The 12,719-nt window shown below is 41.4% G+C and overlaps 1 pseudogene; it reads right to left on the bottom strand.

The window, feature by feature from the left end:
• Positions 1-204: 204 nt before the first annotated feature.
• On the bottom strand, positions 205-1,070 carry LOC129006437 (large ribosomal subunit protein eL8-like; annotated as a pseudogene).
• Positions 1,071-12,719: the final 11,649 nt, after the last annotated feature.

Raw genomic sequence — 12,719 nt, 5'->3', positions numbered from 1 at the left:
GCAGCCCACACAGAACTCCCTGGGAAAGGAGAAAGCTGAAGTTTCAAGGTTGATGTTTTCTAATGAGATCTCAGACAGATAAGCTTTCTAGTATTACCTGCCAACTCTTCCTCAAACTAGCCAGCCTTCTCTTTGCCTTACAACCCTGCTTCTGCTGCTTTTTGCTAAAATGTGACAAAAGGTGACCTGGGCTTGCCATTTTTTTTTTGAAGGAAAATTTGTATTATTTTAATTATTTTTATGTATAGAAAACTCAACAATGTACATTTAACCCAGTTTAGTGGCAAGTTCTTTAGCTTTTGCCTTTTCGAGCTTGGCGATACGAGCCACGGACTTAGGACCCAGGACGTTGCCACCCCACTGATGGCGGATCTCATCGTATCTGTCGTTGTAATTGGTCCTGATAGCTTCCACCAGCTTAGCCAAAGTGCCTTTGTCTTCCGAGTTCACCTGTGTGAAGGCGACAGTGGTGCAGGTCTTCCTGTAGACTAGACGTCCCAGTCTTGCCTTCCCCTTGATAATGCAGTAAGGGACCCCCATTTTACGACACAGGGCAAGCAAGAAGACAACCACCTCTATGGGATCCACGTCGTGTGCAATCACCACCAGCTGAGCTTTCTTGTTCTCCACCAAGGTGGTGGTGGTGTTAACTCCTGCTCGAAGGACAGGTGGTCTCTTGGTGGGGACGTCCCCTTTGCCAGCAGCTTTCTTCTTGGCCCGGGCCAACAGCCTTCTTCTCTTGCTTTGTCTCTGTTCTGTACTTGTGGGCCAGCTTAAGCAGCTGAGTAGCTGTTTGGCGGTCCAGGGCGTGGGTGAACTGGTTAATCGCAGGAGGCACTTTCAGCCACTTATAGAGGATGGCTCTCTGCCACTGCAACCTGATACAGCGGGGCCATTTCACAGAGCGGATGAAGTCTCTTTTGGGCTGGATGTCCTGTCCAATGCCAAAATTCTTAGGCCTTTTCTCAAACAGGGGATTCACCACTTTCTTAGCCTCCCGCTTCTTCACGACAGCAGGGGCCGGAACCACCTTCTTTCCCTTGGCCTTCTTTCCTTTCGTCATCTTGGGCGGCGGGAGGAGAGTGGGCTTGCCATTTTTGAAAGCTGGTGGTAGCGGGCTTGTGAATGTGGTGGCGGGTATTTCTTTCCCTATTGGGTGGTGGGGGCTGGAGTGCTGTTCTCCATGTTTCAACTATCCAAATACATGCTTGTTTGTTTTGATTTCAGTATTTTTTTAAAAACCCCATTTTCATATTATAGGGCTAGGATTTTCTTGGCTAGGACTCCATTGGTCATGAGCAGCAGATGCCCACCCTAAAGAGCTGAGCCACAAGTGCCCATAAGAGTGGAATTCCCAGAGCAGATGCTTTGTACTTTATGGACATCCAGTTCTATTACCACGTTAGAGCTTTTGCCAATAAAGAAAACTGAAAGGGCAACCACTCTCTCGTTTCTTCAACAAATAAACAAACAACTTGCATGGAAAAAGAGAGAGGGAGCATGAGAGAGAGAGAGAAACTGTAAATTAAAACAGTGTTCTGGGCCATATGAATCAATGAAAGGTTTAGGAACCTTATTTGCATTCTAAATTAAACAAACTATTAAGAATTTACATGTCAGTTAGGGAACAATGAGGGAATATTAAGGAATTATTATTATTATTATTATTATTATTATTATTATTATTATTTTAGATAGAGTCTTGCTCTGTCACCCAGGCTGGAGTACAGTGGCGTGATCATGGCTCACTGCAGCCTTGATCTCCTGGGCCCAAACAATCCTCTTGCTTCAGCCTTCCAAGTAGCTGGGACTATAGGCATGTGCCACCACACCTGGCTGATTTTTAGTTTTTTTTATAGATACATGGTCTCCCTACGTTGCCCAGGCTGGTCTCCAGTTCCTGGGCTCATGGGATCATCCTGCCTTGGCCTCCCAAAGTGCTGGAATTACAGGCGTAAGCCACCGTGCCCAGCCTAAAGTTTTTACAGGTGATAATAATATTGTGGTTCTGTTTTTAAAAAGTCTTTATCTTTTAGAGATATGTGCTAAAATATTTATGGATAAAGTAATGTAATGTCTGGAATTAAAAGAAAGTAATCTGTGGATGGAAGAGTGCGGCAGTGAGGTAGAGCCAGCGTGTACCTGTTGGAAAGAATTGATTGTCAGAATTTCAGGAATTTTGTGAGCTGGTGGTAAAGAGTCATTATTAAAAATTAAATTCTATGAACTTACACTTAAAAAAATTTAAGAAGCTAATAAACACTCAAAACTTACTGCTTGCTAGTTATTTTACTACAATTACTATGATCTGTGCTCTTGAAATTATTGCATTGATTGTATCTATATGGTGAAAATACCATATAACTGTGCTTCTGCACATCTCTTTCCAATCCTCAGTTGGCACCATCATGTTGGTAACTTGAAGTCAGTCACAGAAATCTACAAATCAGGGATTTCTCCAGGGAGAGCTGATGGTTTTGCATTTACCACCGCACTGCTGGAGGAGTAGGAAGGGTTTGAATAAAACAAGATAGCTCATGAGTTGATAATTGTCTTGAAGCAGAGTGAAAGGAACGTGGGGGCTCATTACATTATTCTCTCTACTTTTACATATGTTAAACTTGTCTATACTGAAAAGTTTAAAGAAATGTGCTGGTTCAGGCATTCTCTTGGGTAGATAAATGTTGCAGTGTTGAGGATTCAGACAGGTAATGAAGACCCTGTGGTGCAAAGGAAAAAGCAATGATCCTAAGGGCAGGGGATGTGGATTCCTTGACTAGCTTTGCTCCTGATGAGCTGTGGGACTTGAGGAAGTCAGTAAGGATCTCTGTGTCCCATAATTCCTGATACACAGTTTGCACTTAATAATAGTTTGTGGCATTCATGACAATCAGGTAAGTGCAAGGGTGAGTTATAAGTACAGGTGAGATTGTGGAGACATAATAAAGGGTTGCCAAACAAGAGAATTATTCTTCACAACTTATTTCCCATTTATTCTAGATGAAAACTCTGAGTCATTAAATATCTCCCTGAAACTTTTTCTCTAGAGTAATTTTATCTTCTTGGCTCATGGTGATGAATCTTTCTGGGGAGAGAATTACTTCAGATTGGGGAAATACCTGGAGCATAAAAGTTAAAAGTGCAGGCTGCCAAAAAGTGGAAATAATCCAAATGTCCATCTCCTGAGGAATGGATATACACAATGTGGTATATCCATATAATGGAATACTATTTGGCCATGAAAGGGAATGAAGTACTGATGCATGCTGCAGCATGCACGAACCTTGAAAACCTCCTGCTAAAGGAAATAAGCCAGTCACAAAAGGCCATATTATATGATTTCATTTATATGAAATGTTCAGAATAGGCTAATCTATAGAGACAGAAAGTAGATTAGCAGTTCCCGGGCCCTAAGGAATGGGGGATTGGGATAAGGTCTTTCTTTCTGGGGTGATGAAAATATCCTAAAATTGATTGCGGTGATGGTTACAAAACTCTATGAATATGCTAAGACCAAGGCCAGGCATGGTGGCTCACGCTTGTAATCTCAGCACTTTGGGAGGCCAAGGTGGGCAGATCACCTGAGGTCAGGAGTTCGAGACCAGCCTGGCCAACATGATGAAACCCTATCTCTATTAAAAATACAAAAAAATTAGCTGGGCATGGTGGCTCAAGCCTGTAATCCCAGCTACTTGGGAGGCTGAGGCACGAGAATTGCTTAAACCCAGGAGGCGGAGGTTGCAGTGAGCCAAGATCGTGCCACTGCACTCCAGCCTGGGAGAAAGAGTGAGACTCTGTCTGAAAAAACAAAACAAAATATATATTTATATATACATACACTAAGACCATAGAATTGTATATTTAAAATGAGTGAATTATATGGTATGTGAATTATATCTCAATAAAGTTGTCAAAAAAGGTGCAAGCTGCCTGGGTTCAAATCCTGGTTTAATTTGCTTATCAGCTGGGGGACACATGCCAAGTTTTCTTAACATTCCTCTGCTTATTTTCTCATCTATAAAATGGGGATAAAAGTGATGCTTACCTCACTGGATTTTTGTGAAGATTAAATTTGATCCTTATGTAGAAAACATAAAAATGCTTATAGTGTGGCCTATACATGGAAAGAGGGCAAGTAATGTTAGCTACTATCATATTTTTGTTACAGGGGAAGAATAGTGGAAAAGAGGGGGAAAGAGTCTGCTGATGGTTTTTTTTTTTTTGAGGCCGAACCTCTGCCTCCTGGGTTCAAGTGATTCTCCTGCCTCAGCCTTCCTAAGCAGCTGGGATTACAGGCATGTGCCACCACACCCATCTAATTTTATATTTTTAGTAGAGATGGGGTTTCTCCATGTTGGTCAGGCTGGTTTTGAACTCCTGACCTCAGATGATTCACCCACCTTGGCCTCCCAAAATTCTGGGATTACAGATGTGAGCCACTGTGCCCGGGCTTTTTTTTTTTCTCTATCTAATCGTGGCCTGGGGAAGCAAAATTGTAATGAAAGAACTTCAGGTAATACCAGTGTAGTGAATTATAGAGTGACCTCCAAAAGATATCCTAACCCCTGAAACCTGTGAATATAACCGTATTTGTAAAAATGGTCTTTGCATATGTAAGTAAGAATCTTGAGGTGAGATCATCCTGAATAATCCCAATGGGAGTTAAATTCAATAACAGGTGCCCTTATAAGAGAAAGGCGGAAGGAGATTAGACACATAGAGACGAAAGCCATGTGAAGATGTTGGCAGAGATTGGAGTTATGCAGTCCAAACCAAGAAATGCCTGCAGCCAGCAGCAGTGGAAGAGGGAAGGAAGGGTTCTCCCCTAGTGCCTTAATGGGGAGTGCAGCCTGCTGATACCTTGATTTGGGACCTCTGGCTTCCACATTGTGAGAGTTGAATTTGTATATATATATTTTTTTAAAATAAATTTTATTGTGTATATTCAAGGTTTACAATGACATGATGTTATGGGATACATATAGATAGTAAAATGGTTACTCAATAGCAGAAAAACAAATAACTGCTCTGAATTCCACCTTAGCCCCACAGAAGGAGGACTCTTTGGAGACACTCTCTCCACTGCCTTGAGGATCAATTCAGAGAGAACTCACACATCGTTCTCTGTGTATTGCCAATCTAATCAATAGGCAGTCACAACAAAGAAGATTGATGGAGATTGGGATGGATAACTGGTGTGAACGTTGAGGGGAAGGTTTGGTTGAAGCAAATAAGTTAGACTCTCTTCTTTTCCCCCCTTAATCATGTTAGATTTCCATGTCTTAGGGGAAGCATCACTTTTATTGGCCATTAAGAGGGGAAGGTTTTATGATCAAATTGCAGATGTAATTGTTAAGCTAAATTAAATTGTCAGGAGTTCAAAGAAAGCTTCTCTGTTGATTGGAGCTCAGTTCACTCAACAAGCAGTGTATACTTCTGTGATGTTGTCCAGATAACTGACATGGCCTGTATGGAGGAGGTTAGCCCTCACTTTGGTTTTTTAAAACCTTTGGAGGAGAGGCTGAGTGTCAGGCTATGTCTTATTTCTTTTGACTCATGGTTTGCAGGAAAACTATTATTGCAGAGGTTTTCTGGTCTTGGACAACCATTGTTTCGTTAAGTGGCTTCTGAGATCTGGACACCAAGGGGTTATATGAGCTGTCAGGAATTTCATACTAGCAGAAAATAGAAAGCTCTTATTGTTTTATTTATTTTTTATTGCTAAATTCCATTACACATTGGTAACAACTCTCATGGCAGAGCATTTCAAGGTTTTATTGTGCTCCCTTAATTGTCAGCCGACTGATCTTTGGTGCTAAGCCTTCTTGTTGCTTGCAAGTTAGTGTTTGTCATTCCTGGGAGAGATTCTGTTATTTTCAAATTGAGCTTTCTGAATCCTGCTTTTTTACTTTTCTTTTTCAATTTTTTTTGACCCGCAACAATACATATCACCTTTTCCTTCCACAGACTATATTCGAATTTATAGTATTGTGACAGAGGAAATATTGCTTTATCTCTTTGCCTATTAAGTAGAACATCTCAGTTTAAAGTACTTCACATCTGTATTTTCATCATACTTGATCCTATTATAATGTGTGACATTCCTAGAGGGACTTACAGTGGGCTCTGGCCCCACTTTGAAGCCAGTGCTGCCTATCTGGTTGGCCTTCCCTGGACTCATTCATATGCTGTGGGCAAGTGGGATCTCTCAGGTTGAGTACTTCTTTTTAAAAATACAGGAGGGTTCTTTGAGCTTAGACCTTATACAAAAGCTAAAATAGTTGAGAATGACTGTATAAAATGAACTTACATTAAAATTTATAATTATGAGAGCTAGAATCTATATGGAAGCTAAGACTCCTTGTCCCTTATGATCTACATGAAGTGTGGTTCAAAGCCACATTCCAAGTGCTCTGGAAAAATCTATCCCGTCTTTCAGAGTTCTCTAATTCCTAGGTGCTTTTATTATTTCAGGCACTTTTGTCTCTGGCTTTCTGTCTCTACAGGATTCCTATTCTTTTTTTTGGGTTTGATGCTTGTCTTTTTTCTCTGACACAGATGTGAGACTTCCTTACTTTCTCTCTTTCTCTCTCTCTCTCTCACACACACACACACACACACACCTGCACAATCTATTCACTCAAGGTCTTTGCATGTGGCAGCTTTTACTGAAGGTTTGGGGAGACAAGGGAAGGGTTTTGTTGAGATCTATGAAAACAATCTCAGATTGCGTATTAGACGTTATTAGCTCTTAAAAGTTCTCTAGCGTTTTGGTCATGTTGTTTATTTAGCCATCCTTTTCTTTTCCTCTCACTGTCTCCCTACAACATATGCAAATGTCTTGAGACATTTTTTGGTTGTTGAAACTGGGGGTGGGAGGACTGGTGTCTATCAGGTTGAGGCCAGGGATGCTGCTAAACATCCTAGAACGCACAGGACGGCCTCCACAACAAAGCATGGTCAGGCCAATGTGTCAATAGTGGTGACATATTTCTTCTATCTTGCTTCCTTATCTCTCTTTTCTTCTCTCTTTATGAATTCCTGTTTATTTCTAATGCAGAACACTTTATCGATCACACTTGTTGCTTTGTCTCTTTGGCTCACCTCACCACTATCAACATATTGACCTGACCATGCTTTGTTGCGGAGGCTGAACTGTGCATTCTAGGATGTTTAGCAGCATCCTTGGCCTCAACCTGCTAGACACCAGTCCTCCCACCCCCAGTCTCAACAATCAAAAAATGTTTCAAGACATTGGCCTATGTCCTGGAGAGGAAGTCGGGAGGAAAAGCGATTCCAAACAACAGTTCCTGCTCTCAGGATTGCATCTTTCACCTTTGTGCATTGTTCTAAATAAAAGCACTGCCTGTTCCTGAAAGGAAACCTGGGACCAGGTGTTAGGGTTCTTTTTTTTTTTAATGCTCCTGCTTAAGTAATACTGAAGAACACTGTAGGCCAGGAACTGAGCTAAGCATTTTATATACATTATATCACCTAAGCACATGCAGTTATCAAGTTATTTTAAGTGTCAACATATACACACATATATTCTTAACTATATGCATTATACATGCGTGCATGTACATATATATGTATGCGTACATACAAATATATGTTGTCAAATGTTCTCAAATCCTCTGGTCTTGTGATAGAATGGTTTAAGTGATTTATAAATAAACCCTATCTCAAGTACCATGAGGGGTGTGCCAGTGCCTTCCCTGGGATAGCAGGTTTGCTGAGGCAGGTTTCCACTTCCTTGTCAGTCCCCGGGGCTGCCTGCCTGTCCGTGGTTACCTGCTCTAGTCTGTGCTCCTGGATCCTGCACTCACTGACCTCTGTTTGCTCCAGGCTGGACGCTACCCCTTCCCATCTTTGTCCTTAATTTCTGAAAGCACAATCAACACAAATCTGTTGTGAATAGTAAGCCTTTTCTTTTTTTAGGGTATGCGGATAATGGAAAAGAAACACAGCCCAGGGTAGGGAACAACTTTAAGTCCTTTTCCTTGTCTTGTTATTTCTCTAAAAATTTATCCTTCTTCGTTGAAGATGTTGAATTAACTTAAAGTTGAATATCAAACACTGATTTTAAAATGTCTCTTGTGCATTCCTTTGGGAATTTCTCACTGGCTGCTATGGGAGAAAAATAACCCCTGTAGTTTCTTAGTTGGAACAGACTCCTGTGACAAAAGGCAGATTAACAGGAGAAAAATAAACAGAAGTTTATTAACATGTATATTTCATATATACATGGGAGACACCCAGAGAATGAGTAATTCTCAAAGAAGTGGCTTTGAATTCCAGCCAATTTAACATCTTCAACAAAGAAGAGTGAATTTTTAGAGAAGTGACAAGACAAAGGAAAAGGACTTTGAATCTCTAGGGACAGCATCTTGAGGGAAGGCAGGTTAAGGGTAGTTAGTAAAGCTTGTTAATAATGATTCCTCTGGTATCACGTCCAGATGATGTGTCCAAAGTAGTTTTCAATGGTTAACCTTTGTTCTCCCTGGTAGAGGAGGGGTGCACAGGATACCTTTTGGGATTGTTAATCTTTGTCCTGCTTTTACACAAATGGAAGGCAGAAAGCTTTTCTGTATCTGCTTCTTCTTAATTGCTGTCAGCTCAACAATCCTTCATATTTTGGAGTGGCATATTCTGTTCTCCCGCACTGCCTTTGTCATCAGTCCTGCGGGTTCTGGCATGTTGTTGACCTCCTTTCTTCATCCTCCTCCTTTTTCCCATCTTCCAGCCTCAATCTGTAAGTCACACAACATCTCCAGCATTCTTTGTCGTCCCTGACTCCTGCTGGTCCACACAGAGCACACTGAATGGGTTTCTTAATCCTATCAGAGCCTGTATTCTATCTGTAGACAATAATGGCTGTTTTGTCTTTGACTATCTGATAGCAGACTTTAGAATACAGTGTTTTCATTCCCCATGTTTTTGTCGCTTTAGCTGTTTCTTCCTAGTGGCTTTCTTCCACTGCAGGAATCCAGCATGAAAACACTGGAACTGGAGGAGGTGGAGCTGGGAAGTGCATGCCTGCAAGGTGTTTCTTCATGATATAGTTTAGCCACCACTGCAGGACCACAAGCCAGAGCTTAAAGGAATCTTTAGACCCTTTTGGTTTTGGTGAAAAGAGAACAACATTAGAAAGTCTTGCTTCATAAGTCAACAAACAATTATTCTGTTTTTTTTTTTCCTATTACAGTATCAGGCACTCTGGCAGATACAGTGGAATATTTGCTCTTTAAATATTCATTCTGATTCTCAGTAATCTTGGGAGATAGATAGATCAAATCATAGTACCATAACTTTACAGAACGAAGAAGAAACAGCAGAAAATAAAATGTCCTGCAATATTCACCATTTTAATTCCTCCTTCCTCCACACTCCCCCATCACTTTTTGCTTTTTCCTCATTGAGCCGCATATTTAATTTTACTTATAGTTAATTTTTTACAGCTTATAGATGAAGAAACATTCCTAGGATAATAAAGCAATTTGACTAAAAAGAGGTAATAGAATAAGGAAAGACATTTACAAAGTATGTGAAAGCTTTTCAGTTATAATTCCTAATATCCTCCTGCAATATTTGAGGAAGACCCTTGACAATCAGATTAGATTTAGATGTGGATTTAATAAGCATTTAATTCAGCACTGATGATGAGCCAGGTACTTGGAAGTGCCTGTTAAAGGGATGAATGAATTGTGCCATATTCCTCATGAGTTCCTTAGGAGCTAGTATTTTTCTAGATATGAAGGCAAAGTTCAGAGAAGGGGAGTGACTTGCCCAAGGTCACAACAGCTAGTAATCAGCAGAAGCAGGATTCAAATGTGGATGATTGACTCCAAACTCTAAATTCCTTGGTATACTGCCACATCATTTGCTTCCTACATCAATTAATTAAGGAAGTGCTTGCCTCACAGACATTTGTTAAAAGGATTTTACTAATAATGCTGTTGCAAAGACAGAGCCCATTTAGCTGTATTCCTGGTAATGCACACCTGTCTGATGGAATCCAGTTGGGATTTTAGAAAGAAACATAATCTACAGGAGAACTTGCATGTGTGTGGCCTGAAAGCTGAATAACTTCTGTGGTAGCCAGCATCCAGGATCGCCCCCAGTAATCCCCCACTCCTGGAATTCACACCCTTGTGCAGTCACCTCATATTAGCATGTGGTAGAAGAGATGGTATATCCTTTCCAAAACGAGGCTATAAAAAAGACTGCAACTTTGTCTTGAACACTCTTTCAGGGCTTGAGCTGGAGGAGATCTCATAAGGGCCACCTTACATTTTCTCCTAGGCACCTCGCCCTCATCTGTCCCTCCTTCATGCCCTGTCTCGAATCTCTAAGTCTGGGGGAGGTTGGTTGCCATGTTGTGAACAGCCTCATGAACAGGACTATGTGGCTGGGAACTCAGGCCTCTGGTCAGTGAGAAACAGAGGCATGGCAGAAACTATGTGAGTGAACTTGGAAGTAAAATCTTCAGCCCCAGTTGGGCCTTCAGATGACTGCAGCCTCGTGAGACTCCCTGAGCCAGAACTACCTAGCTAAGCTGCTTTCAGATTCCTGACACAACAGCTGGGCTCTTGCTAGCCTTCTTCTAAACTTACCATCAGGTCCACCTTTGTATATCAAGGGGTGTTGACTAGTCACTCCCCATTTTTTCTTTTCTCTCCTTAAGGGGCAGTTATAATTTTAAATAATAATAGCTTTTTTTCTCTTATCCTGATTTGGTAGGAACCTGTGAATACCCCAAATGTACAAAGTGAATGAAAGCACCTGCTACTTAAGCTTTATATTTCTTTCCCGAATGAAACTCATCAACATCCTGCACAATCCCTTCAGGTGCAGCAAGCAGATTTGTGAGTGTTGACGGTGATGTGTGCCCGATGGTGTCTGACAGGGCATGGTGCCAGCCCAGCAGTAGCAGCACCAGGAGAGCCCAGGGCTGCAGATGGGGCCCCAGTTCTGATCCCATCTCTGTGCTCGACCAGCTCTGTGACTTTTATCAAGTCCTGCTACCTTTCTGCCTCATTTTTATCTGTAATAGGGAAATGAGATCATTATGAGGATGGACTGAGATAATAAATGGGGCAATGCATTGAAAAGTACAAAGGGTAATACAAATGCTATGTAGTATTAATCAGGGTTCTAGTTATTATGACTGGGTTAAATAACCCATTACATGATAGACAGCTTTAAGTGAAAATAAGGGCCTTCCCCCCAACACAGGTGAATTTACTTTACAAAGTGGGAATGATTCCTCATCCTCAGTCAGGTCATGATGGATGTGCCCATTCATGCATTCATTCACTCAAGAAATATTTACCATGCATTCATTCACTCAAGAAATCTTTACCATGTGCCCACAATGTGTTAGGCACTGTTCTAGGCTCTTGAGACATCTAAGTGAACACAACACACGAAGACCCTTGCCCATACAGAGCCTTCTCTGATGGTTGTGCGGGGCAGGCCTGAGATGGCTGTGCTTCGAGCCAAGGGAGAGTGGCTGAAAGCTGGAATTAGCAGTCTGAGGTTGGACCTCCAAATCCGTATAGGCATTGTGCTGGAAGAGGGAGCTCCGTGCAAAGGAGAGACAATTAGTGCCGGTGTTCAAGGGGACCTAAAGGAGTCAAAGTCTGGAGGAATTCCTGAGCCAAAGGAAAAAGTGACTGTTACAGTCACATTTTTGGGAAATTCAAAATCTCTTCAGGGATCAGGGTCTTGGTAAAAGAAAGAAATGTGGCAAAGGGAGAGGGAAAAGGGAGATGTTGATCAAAGGGTAGAAGTTTCAGTTACACAAGATCATGAATGAGTTCTGGAGCCCTAAGATACAGCAATGTGACTATAGTTAACAATAATGTGCTGTACTGCAATTTGCTAAGAGGATAAATCTTAAGCATTTCTTACCACAATCAATCAATATGCGGTAATGAGTATTTCAGTTAGCTCTTAATAGTGATTATTTTACCATGTATGCATATATCAAAACAACCAGCTGTTTACCTTAAATATATACAATTTTTATTTGCCAATCATTCCTGAATAAAGTCAAAAAAGAGAGAAAGAAAGTGAGTAGTCAACCCTCCCCCCACCACTTGATGATGAGTTGAGGAGTAGGCCTAGCCAAAACTGGATTGCTTTGCATCCCAGAATAAGAAGAAATAGGAGTTTCCTGAGGAGGACCAGTTCAGCAGGAGGGGTAGGTCACCTAGGGGAGAAGATGAATGTGAGGCTGAATGGTGAACTTGGGCTGCAGAGTTAAGAGCCTGTTTGATCGGGCTAAGGATTTAAAACATTATTTTTCATGCAATGGGGATTATGGATAATTTGGAGTAGAGGAATGAGATAATCTGAGCAGATTCATCTGGCAGCAGGGTGTTGAATCAACTGGAAGGAGAAGAGGTGAAGAGATCATAGTGGAAGGAAAAAGAATTTATGATTCTTTTTGTTATGGACTGAATTTGCCCCCTTCCTTCCAAATTAACATATCCAAATCTCAATTCCCTGCATCTCTGAATGAGATTGCATTTGGAGAAAGGGTCTTAAAAAGGGGGGCGATTAAATTAAAATGAGGCTGGTCAGGTGGCGCCCTAATTCAATAAAACTGGTATCTTTATAGGAGGGAGGGAGGTGCATGCACAGAAGAGTGACCAAGAGACGAGGAAGCAAGACTGTAATCTTGGACTTCCAACTTCCAGAACTGTGAGACA

This window comes from Pongo pygmaeus, chromosome 8 (genome assembly GCF_028885625.2).
Source record: "Pongo pygmaeus isolate AG05252 chromosome 8, NHGRI_mPonPyg2-v2.0_pri, whole genome shotgun sequence".
NCBI classification, from domain to species: Eukaryota; Metazoa; Chordata; class Mammalia; order Primates; family Hominidae; genus Pongo; species Pongo pygmaeus.
Note: the sequence above shows the minus strand (reverse complement) of the source record. Positions and strands in the feature narration are given on the sequence as shown.